The following is an 11,036-nucleotide window of genomic DNA, read 5'->3' on the forward strand; positions in this document are numbered from 1 at the left end:
GCAACCAGGTAATTTCAGCCTTGGCTGTGCTGGAGGGATTTGACTCAGCAGCTTCTGTGCTTGAATTCCCCTTTTCTGGTGGGAACAGCATTGCTGCTGTCTCACAGCTCTGGAAAAACCTGCTGCTAAGACAGGCACAGAAAGGTGATGGAGGGAGGTGAAGGCTGAAATCACTCTGGGATGTATTCTAAGTAGCAGCTGAGCTTTGCATCTGCTGCTCCAGTCCTGTGGCTCCACAGCTGGGCAGGATCTGGAATTTAAACTTCCCAAGAAGAGATTTGGATGTGCAATCCTGGCAGCATCCCACAGCCACAGGAGCCCCTGTGCCGTGCTGGGACAGGTAAGGGGACAGGCCAGTTCTGCAGCAGTGCACTGGCACCCTCTAATGACACAGTTATGAATATTCGGGGAGCTGGATGGCTCCTGCAGCCCATCCTGCCGTGCTGGAGCTGCCCGGAGCTCTGCTCACAGCTCTTCTGGAGCCTTTGGTGGGGCAGGGCTGCCTCTTCTCCACCTGCTCTGCTCCAAACCCACAGCTCAGCTCCCCTTTGGTGCTGCAGTTTGGTGCACACTTCGGGAGGCAGCAGGGAGGGTTTGTGGCTTGTTGGAACTCAGAATATCCCTCAGACATTTATGGAGGTTCCAGGCCCTGGTCAGGAGCATTTTAGACCCTGGCAGGCAGCTGGAAACAGCTGTGACTTTGAGTTTGAACCATGGAATGAGTTACCAACTTTGAAGGTGGAACAAGCAGTCACAAAGGGTTAGATATTATAGTAGAAGTAGTTACAAAGTAGAGGGGAAAATTTTTTAGTATTGTACAGGGGGGTTTTAGCACTTGTACGGGGGGGGGGGGTTTACTTTGTACATGGGGGTCAGAAGTTCTAAGATGGAGGAAAGTGGGCTGATCCTGTCCTTCCTCCTTCTTCTTCCTTGCCTCCATGTTCTTGGTGATGTTGGCACTTATGGATTGGTTTAGAGTAGAAAAGCACCTTGTAACATAGGTAGTAGGTATTGGGGAAAAACTGTAACCATGTAACACGTAATGTACCATATAAAAGACAGCAGCAGCCCTGGGCGGGGAGAGAAGAAGCAGTCGGGGTCAGAGAGGATGTCAGGGTGTGTGTGTGCCTCTGCCTGAGCTGTGAGCAAACCACAGCAGCCAAAGGAGAAAATCTTTTAAATAACTTGCAATAAACTGCCTTGAGACTGAACAACAGAGACTGCTGAGTTTTCTTTGGAAGCTCGGGTTGGAGGAGAGACTTTACCCCCACACGAGACCCCTGACCAAGCCTGGGTTCTCACAGTGGCTGTGCATTGCTCTGCCAGGGGATCTGCCAGTGAGTTCTCTGTTCCGCTCCCTTGGCCCCAGCAGCAAAGCCAGCTGTGACTGCCCCTGCACCACTGCACCAGGAGGGTTGGTGAGCCTGTGGCTGGCTCCTGTAAACCCAGATTTGGCCACACTGCCCAGGCTCCCTCAGGAAGCCCCTTTATTCCCACTTGTGCTGCCTCAGGGACAAGGCACATTTTGCCAGCTTGGTCACAAAGCTCCAATCTCTCCAGCCCACTCTGGGGCAAAGCCAGGGAATGCGTCTCTGAAATGGGATCACAGAATCATGGAATGGTTTGGATTGAAAGAAGCATTAAAGCTGATCTTGTTCCACTCTCCTGCCATGGCAAGAACACCTTCCACTAGAGCAGGTTGCTTCAAGCCCTGTCCAATGGGACCTTGAACACTTCCAGGGATGGGGCAGCCACAGCTTCTCTGGGCCTCACTACCCTCACTGGGGAGAATTTTTCCCCAATATCTAATCTAAATCTCTCCTCTCTTAGTTTAAAACCATTCCCCCATGTCCCATCACTCTGTGCCTCTATAAAATATCACTCTCCTTTTTTAGAAGCTCCCTTATGTACTGGAAGGTGACAATGAGGCCTCAGCTCAGCTTCATCCCAAATGATGCTGAACCTGGTGAGAACCCGAGCTGCAGAATTGTCTTGGTGACATCGTGCCATGGCCAACAGTCTGGGTGTCCAGCCTGGGTTTCAGGCTTCAGCACAGCAGGGCAGGGAAGCCCAAGGGAGGGGAAGCTCCTCTCCAGCCTCCCCAGCCCCACCTAGACCCTGCTGCCTGACTCTGGGAGCCCAGTGCAGCTCAGTTTGCTCTGCAAGGACACTTTGGCCATGCTCAGCCATCGTGCAGGACCTGCCACGATGGCAGGCAGCAGCTCTCTCAGCATGGAGAGGGCAAACACAGCCAGCTCTTCCTTGGAGGTTGTGTTGGTTGACAAAAGGCTTTGGTGCCCTGGAACTGAGGTTGGCCTTTGGGAGCAGCAGGGCAGCCCCAGTGCTCTCCTGCCAAACTCGTGGCCAACGTCAGCATCTTTCAACCTCGGCTGGGAGAAAGGGAAAAAGGTGGGGAACAGGCCTGGCAAAACCAGGGTTGTGGATCTTGTACAAACAGGCCAAAGTGATCCTGAACAGGGAATCAACAGGCTGGGAAGGGCCAGGGCCAAGAGCTCCCAGGGAAGCTTTGTCTCCTCTGGCAGATGTGAGGACTGAGCTCTGGTCCACGTGCCAGGCCATCCCTCCTCTCCTGCAGGAGCTGCCCAGTGCTATCATCCTCCCAGGAGATGTGCCCAGAAACCTCCCCCCTCGAGAGTGGGTGGTTGTGGGGAGGCTGGGCGAGGCTCTGGGGACTCTACAAACAGGAGCAGAGGGGTAGGATGGGATGGGAATGGGGACGAGATAGGAACAGAAGGGGTATGGGATGGGGTGAGGGATAGGGAGGAGGATGTGAAAAGAGGGGAGTGGGATGGGAATGGGGTGGGTGAGATGGGGTAGGGAAAGGGATGAGATAAAGATGGGGAGTGGGATCAGGATGGGGAGGAAAAGGGGAAGGGGGTGGGATAGAGGTGAGGAAGACAAGGAATAGGATTGAGATAGAACTTATAGACAGGGCTGAGGAATGGAGCTGTGATGGAGCTGGGGTGAAGAATGGAATGGAAAGGGGGAAAGAAAGAATCAGCTCTTGTTCAGAGAGCACACGCTCAGGCAGCAGCTCACACCAGCTCAGCCACATTGGCCACAGCAGCTTTGGAGAGCACTGAATGCCTTTCTCTTCTGCTGCTGTCCCAAGGGGCTGTGCTGCTCTGCCAGCCAACTGTACCAGCAGGTTTTTATTTTACATTTATTTTCCTAATGGCTTGGGTGGCCTGAAAACTTGAGCAGTGAATTGTGACTACTCAAGATTGGGTAAAAATCCACACAATGGCTGTGCACTGCAGTGTGGCACCAGGGATGAGTCACTGAAATTGCAATTAGGAAAGAAAATAACAGTGGGTTTACAAGCTCCTTTCCAGGAGCATTGCATTTCTCTGGAATGACAATGGCCCCTTAGAGTGGTTTATGAGACACTGCTCCACACCAAAAAAATACATGGAACTGGAGGAAGTGGTAGCTGATGTAAAACAGTTTAACAGTGAAGGGAGGGAGGAAAAATAGCATTCATTTTTACAGTGACAGCATAGGTGCTTTGGGAGGGGCTGTGGGGTGAGCAGAGGAAACCACAGCAAACCCCAGGGATGTGGGACAATGGAGTTGTGCCCACATGGAGCCCAAGGTGATGCAGTAGTCTGGGCAGAAAGGGCACACGGGGAAGGAGGCCCTGGGAGTGACAGGGGTCCCACAGGTGTCCCCTCCTCAGCTTGCAGACCCTTGCTGGAGAGAACCTCTCAGCAGAGTGCAGCAAACAAGGAAGATGCATCACCCTTGGATTGCTGGAGTCACGGAAAGCAAAAGTCAATCTTTTGTTTGTCTCCCAAGAGCTTTATTTAGTCTTTTGTCTGAAAGGTACAGACTGCTTTGCAGTGAGCAGGAGGGCAAAGCACTGAGCACAGAAGCTCCATTGGGAATGGGCACAGATATAATCTTTGTGGCCTTGCACCAGCATCAGGTGTCAGCAAGTCCTGGGGAGAGGCTGACCACAGCCCTCCAGTCCACATGGTGCCAGCAGCATTTCTGACTTCTGTTCCCTCTTTTCCGGGCACCCCAGCTCCAGCAGAGGCAGCAGCTCCCAGGGGCTCAGCCTGGCTCGGGCACAGGGACTCCGTGTGCATCCATCGGCCTTGGCTCCACTCCAAGGTCAGCAGCTGCACAAGAAACTCTGCAAAACCAGGGCCTTGAGGATCCTGACCATCACCTCCAGCCCCGTGCAGACACAGCTGTGCCACCCAGCCCAGGAGCAGGGCAGAGGAGAGCTGCTCTCAGCCCCTCCAGGCCAGCAGCAGGCATCAGCCTGCTCTCACCGGTGGGCTCTGAACAGCCCTCATCTGCTTGGATTGCCATGTTTTTAATGCTTTTAATTAAACACAGAGGTGTTCCAAGGTGGACACCAGACAGATACTGCTGCTGCTGTTGGGAAGCAGAACCCTGCCTGCTCGCTGTGACACTCTCCTGCCCTGTCACTGTCCCCAAAGTCACAGGACACAACACCGAGAGGGAGCCAAGAGCGCATGTGCCACTTTACTGTGCCCAATGCTCCTGAGCAGCCATACGGTCAGTCCAAGATGTCCTCAGTCCTGTCTGTCCCAGGACTCCCAGGAGTGCAGGACCTGATCCCTTGTGGCAGCCGGGTTCTTGGGGAGCAAGGCAGAGATGCTTGGTCTCCTCAGCTTCACTGACACGAGGGAAGACTCAGTCCTGGTCAGCACGGGGTGACATTCGGGAAACAGCTGCCAGTTTTGGATTTGGGAGGTGAAAACATGGAGGGTCCACAGGTGGTTAGACAGGTTTGGGCTAGAAACCCCTGTCTGAGAGTGTCAAGTGCCTCATCCTGAAGGTCATGAGTGAGACAGGGACTGTAGACTTCAGAATCCTGTAGGGAAGGAGGGTGAAAAGCAAGAGCACAGCCCTGAATTTTGTGAGAGTAGACTTCAGCCTCTTCATAGGTCTGCTTGTAAAAATCCCATTGGATAAGGTAGAGAAGTACCCAAAGCCCACAGGAAAGCAAACGTCACTCCTGTTTTTGATAAGGGCAAGAAGGAGGGTTCAGGGAACTACAGGCTGGTCTGCCTCACCCCATTCCTGGAATAGGAGCAGCTAACCCTGAATATCATTTCCAGGCATATGAAGAACAAGAAAATCATCACTGTTTGATTCCCCATGTGGAATGGCATGCCTAGAGTGTGTGTCCAGTGCTGGTCTTCTCGGAGATTGGAGAAAGTCCAGTGGAGAGACCCACAGAGTGGGTGGAGGGACTGCATCACGTCTCATGAGAGAGCTGGAACTGTCCAGCTTGGAGAAGGGAAGGCTTAGGGGAACCTTACCTGTGTGTATAAATACCTGAAGAGTGGAAAGAGGAAGGATCCAGCTGTTATCAGTGGTGCCCAGTGACAGGAGAAGGGACAATGGCACAAATGGAAACACTGGAGGATCCCTCTAAGTGCCCGGGAGTTATGGAGTCTCCATCCTTGGAGGTATTCAAAGCCACCTGGACAAGGTCATGGTCAGGGGGCTCCCATGGTTGAGTGGGGTCAGAGCAGGTGGCCTCAAAGGGTCCCTGCCAACCCAGCCAGTCTGCAGGTGTGTGATGCTGTCTCAGGGCACAGAAATGCCAGGGTGAGCTTTGGGGCAGGTGGGACAAGGTGGGCTGGAGCAGGTGCTGCTGGGTGTCCATGTAAAGGACAGAAAACCTACAGAGGTTCCCAGCTGTCCCTGGAGGTGGCACAGTCACAGAGCTGCTCAATTTGCTGGTTTTGGTGTTGAGCCAGGACACACATGTGCATTTCTCCTGTCACACTATGAGCATGTGGGCACCAAGGGTGTCCTGTCTCCTGCCTGACACTTGGACAGTGAACACCAGGACTGAGCCCAGCCAGTGAAGAGCAAGGTAAGAACAGCACAGTTTGCAGAATAAGCTGATTTATGGTATGGGCCAGAAGAAATGCTAAGTATTTAAATAACTGCTTTAGCCTATATTTAAACAGCTACACAGCTCCTTTGAATTTTCAGAACTGCTGTGAGATGAGCTACTCCTGTGGGACCCAGGGAGTTTGTTGAGCTGGCTGAAAGACAAATTAGAGGTCAGCTTCAGGCAACTTTATTTCGCAGTCCTGGGCTGGTGCTTCACACACACACATATTTCATGTGAGCATCTGAGTGCCAGCAGCAGCACACACAGAAATGGAACATTGCCAGCCTTGCCCCTAGTTTATGAGGCTTTCAGCAGCCAATTCCTTCCTGGCAGAGCAAAGGTGGATAGGAAGGGTCACTCCTCCTTTTGCTGTCAAACCAACCCACAGTCATGTGTGACCCACAGGTGACAGCTCTGCACCTTCCTGAGTGGTGGCCACTGCCAGCTGGGGGGCTGAGCTGGGGAGGTGAGAACATTCCCGTAGGGATGGGTGTGAGACAGGAGGGATGTGCACAGGGGCTTGGACTGTGCAGCCCACGCGTGGGGGTGGATGAAGAGGCTGGTGGGTCAGTGTGCCTGGCTGCAGCCCCTCTGTGCCCCTCTGCCCTGGGGCAGCAGGAGCTCCCAGGATGCTCCATCCCACCAGCACACCTCCCACATCTGCCCAGGGTCTGCAGGATCCCAGACCGGGGCATGTTCCCCCTTAGCCTCGCTTTTGCTTTGCATTTCCTCTTGTGGAGCAGAGCAGGAAGAGTCACTGTAGATGTGCCAGGGGAGCTGAGTAGCACGACCTCATCATTAAAATGACTGTTTCATGCTTAAAGAAATGTCCAGCCTGGATTTTGATCCAGCTGTGGACATGGCAGATATTTTCTGTCATATTCCCCTTCTCCCCGCCCCCAGCAGCTGAAGCTACAGGAATCTCTAAGATGCTTTTTTTAAAAGGAAAATATAATGGCACTGTAAGGTATTTTGTAGCAATTAAATAGAGCAGTGAGTTGCAGAAGGAGTTTCAGGAAAAGCAGTGTTACAAAACCATTTTTCTGCAGCGCCTCTGGGGCTCGTACCTCGGCTGAACTGTCACTGCAGCCTTCCCGTGCTGGGGGAGCAGCTTTAGGGCTCCTTCTCCTGCAGCTCAGGGGAGCTGAACCTCGCTGAGATCTCACACACACACATTTTTACTCGGCTTGGCCGAAATACAAACGCTGCCGGGGAGGGGGCTGTATGCGCAGAGCATCCTCGGCAGGCGGCTGCGGGCCCGCAGGATGAGCTGACGCGTGGGCAGAGAAGTGGGCCAGGCGCTGCGCTCCGGGCGTGCCGCAGGGATGGAAGCGGGGACACGCCGCACAACGTGCCGCTGAAGCGGGATGGGAAACCCTGAGCGAGCGCCGACTGTCCTGCCACCCGCACGGATGCCCCAGGGAAGATCCCAGGGGGAAGTCGGGCAGGAGGGAGAGGAGGAAATCCCAACATCGGCACAGGGAGTTACCACCAGAGGGCACTTAAATATTGCTCTTGCTGAGCAAATGGTGTTTCCTAGCTAGAAGCCAGCTCCGGATTGCCTGACAATGCACATCTAAGCCTGAGTCATTGCTGGCACAGAAAGCAAAGGAAAGCTCTCAAAAGGCATTTGAGAAGTCATGCATGAATGGGAGTTTACTAGCAGGGCACAGAGGATTGAACTTTTCTTTCAGACACTTTTCAGAGGGGTCTGCCAAGGGGTCTCCACCCTGCTGGGTCCAGCGAGGTGAGCAGTGCATCACCAGAGCCTGACCCGTGTGGTACCCGCAGGGCCTGGCACCGGGCAGTGGACACTGCTCACTCTGCCCTGCTCGCTGCAGGAGTGTCCTGGCTGCTGCTCAGTGCAAGTGCTGAGACAAGACTTACAGCCCTGGCAGGACCTGGGCTCAGCCCCTGCTGTGCTGCTCACCTGGAGCATCTGTGCCCTGCTTTGTATTCCAGAGCTGGGCAGAGATGGAAATATTACTTGTCTTCTGGGAAAATTCACAGGGAATGGGTAAGGAAGGAAGCGAGTAGGATTTGGGTGGGTGCCAAATAAAGCCTGAAGGAGTGAAGACAGCCATGGACTGCAGGGGTGAGGACAGCCAGGTAATGAAGATGGAGAGCCACTTGACGAGGATGAAGGAGAACAACTTCCATCCTGGTGCTGAGAGCGAGCCACAGCACTCTGTGCACGGCCCAGGATGTCTCAGAGGGGGTGGGAGGTGGGGGCTGATCCAGGGCCACGGTGCAGCTGCAGGTCTTGATGCCCTGCTTGGAAATCTGCTCTGGGCACAGAGCTTCATGAGGATCCTGGGCCAAAGCAATGAGAGCTGGGAGTGCTGCAGGTGTAGGTGATGGAGGACTGAAGGAGGATGGCCTCTAGGGAGGAAAAATTGACTGCAGATGACAGAAAGCTTGTGCTGTGTTGGTAATGTTAGTGACACCTGCACATACCCAGAGGAAATGGGTTTAACCCTGCAGGGAGAAAAGGGGCCCCAAAGCCTCACAGGAGGATCCCTGTACCTTGAGAATCTCACCTGGGTGAGCCCAGGGTGGTGGGAGGAGAGGGACAAGGCTTGCTTTATGATGTGGCATCTCCCAGCATCTCCTGGGATCATCTTCCCACTAATTCTCCTGCCCTTGGAGCAGCCAGAGGCCCATCCTGGGCTTTGAGCAGGGTCTCCCAGGATGAGTAACATGAAGGCTCTGTCCTTGGGAATTGCTGCCAGTTAGAGGAGCCCTGTGTGCTGCAGCACGTGGGAACTTCTGCCTGGGTTGGGTAGGGAAGAGCAGTGATGGTGTGGGAGGCAATGGGGTCCCCATCCATGGGATTCTCCCATCGTGACCTGCCTGGCATGTGCCCTCCTCACTCCAGCCAGGGCTACTGCCTTTGCCAGGACTGGGTTCCCTCACACTCTTAGGTTCAGCTGATTATTTGCAATTAGCACTAATTAGTGTCTCTTTTGACAGTGCCTTGTCTCTGCTTTCCCCTGCCTTGTCCCTGCCCCAGCATGCTGCCTGCTGGGCCCATTTCCTGCTGAGGCACCTCCTGGCACTGGTCTGGGCAGAGAAGTCAGGGGCTGAATTTGGGGCCCAAGCTGCTGTCCTGGAGGACCTGCCCGTAGGAGCTTCATGTAGGAGGTGTCTGGTGCTGTCCTGGGGGCTCCCTGCTTTGCTCCAGGTGTGCTGCCCAGGCTGTTGTGGTTGTTCCCCAGAACCAGACGCTGAGAGTGATATTATGGGGTGTCTTTGACCACTGCTGACAGAATGAGACTGTGGGGGCACTGCTGGGCCCTTCCCAGCCCCCCAGAGCCATCCCAAACCATGTCAGGGGGCTGAGGCTGGTGGGCACAGAGTGGCTGGCACTGCCTGCCCCTGCTGGTCCTCAGGGTGTTAAACCCTGCTGGGAATTGGTACAAGAGAGGTCTCAGCAGACAGAAACATTTACAGCTGTCCCACCCCGTGGAGGAGCGAGCTGGGGTGGCAGTGAGAGGGACAGGGAGATGCCTGCTTCCCTGGAAGCAAGCTCAGGAGAGACAGAGGAACCCTCAGCCAGGAAGGATGTAAAAAACATTGAGAAAATCATACATCAAAGGATCATAGAATCAGAGAACATGCTGAGCTGGAAGGGACCCACAAGGATCATCAAATCCAACTCCTGGCCTTGCACAGGACACACCAACAATGCCACCCTGTGCCTCGAGCATTATCCCAGAGCTCCTGGAGCTCTGTCAGGCTTGGGGTTGTGACCACTGCCCTGGGGAGCCTGTTCAGTGCCCACCACCCTCTGGGAGAAGAACCTGGGTTTTGTGAATGCCAGTGCAAACCCTAGAGAAATGTCCACTAAACCCACAATATTTTATAGCTGATTAATCAAATAGGCTGCACAGGGAAGTGTTATCACCTCCCCAGGCTTGGAGCCTGATTGAATCAAACATAAATCTTGTAAATGGATTTGTACTTTTCTCTGGGATTTAATTTTAAAAATGAGCATTTTATTTAATTTCACAACAGTTCAATGTGTCAGGGAGAGGTGGAAGCTCTGGACAGAATTAAAGTGCATTGCATTTGGGCTGGGGTCATTTTGATGGCAGCATGTGTGGTCTTTGTGCACTGATGAGAAACCTCTGTGCCAGCTAAAATCAGTTGGGAAACAAAAGGAAAGCCCCATTCCTGTCAGGAGGTGTTGGGAAACCAGGCACAGGTGATGGTTTTATTTGGGTGTTGTTGGGTTTGGACACAACCTTGGTGGATCTTTGTGCTCGTGTTTTTGTATTTCTGGTTGGAAGAAGAGCTCAGGACTGCCCAGGAACTCCTGAAATCCCCAAATCCTTTGTGCTTGGCTGGATTAGAGACCTGGAAAGCTTTGATATGTATTTTTTTCAATACTCACAACAGTGTGGTTTGGTGCTTAGTAAATAGCTGTTTGACAGCAGAACTCACAGCAGTTGGCTTCACTCATCCTTTAGAGATGCTGAAACTGGAGAAAAAGATTTAAAAGGCAGAAAAAAGAAAAGGATTTAAAAAAAGCTGAAAGGAGGCAGAGTCAGAAAAGACACAGGCACCTTAGGAGAGTCAGATCCAGCTGCCAAAGGTCAGGAGGTGAAGGCAGGGAGCCCTGCAGGCTGTCAGGGGTTGGAGGGCAATACCTGCTGGTCTCTGATCTTTGGGGGAGCCAAAGCCCTGGGTGGCCTCCATCTCCTCTTACCCCCCAACCCAAACCTTGCCTTTTGTTTCCACATCTTCCTGGGGCACCCTGAGCTGAGCTTAGGAGTGTTGGGTTTGCTCAGGATTGCCTGCTAAAGTGAGTGGAAAACCAGCTTTTAAACTAATTTCAAAGCTGTTTAAGCCAAGTGTTCCTGTGGGGACATTAGGTGAGAACCACCACATTTTTTTGAGCAGGAAATCAGCTTTTCTAGAATAGACAGAAAAGCATTTTGTAGCCAAGCTGCTTTATCAGACACTGGGACTTGGCTCCACCCTGGGCTGCTTCCTGCAGCCTTGTGGAGGGATCCTGGGGATCCCTGAGCCCCAGGATCGCCCTGGAGACCTCTGAGGTGAAGGAAAGGTGCCGAGCAAAGGCTTGGCTGGTGAAATACAGGCATGGAGAGACAAGGCAGTGGCA

The sequence above is a fragment of the Lonchura striata genome, chromosome 13 (genome assembly GCF_050655825.1).
Source record: "Lonchura striata isolate lonStrDom1 chromosome 13, ASM5065582v1, whole genome shotgun sequence".
Classification (NCBI taxonomy): domain Eukaryota; kingdom Metazoa; phylum Chordata; class Aves; order Passeriformes; family Estrildidae; genus Lonchura; species Lonchura striata.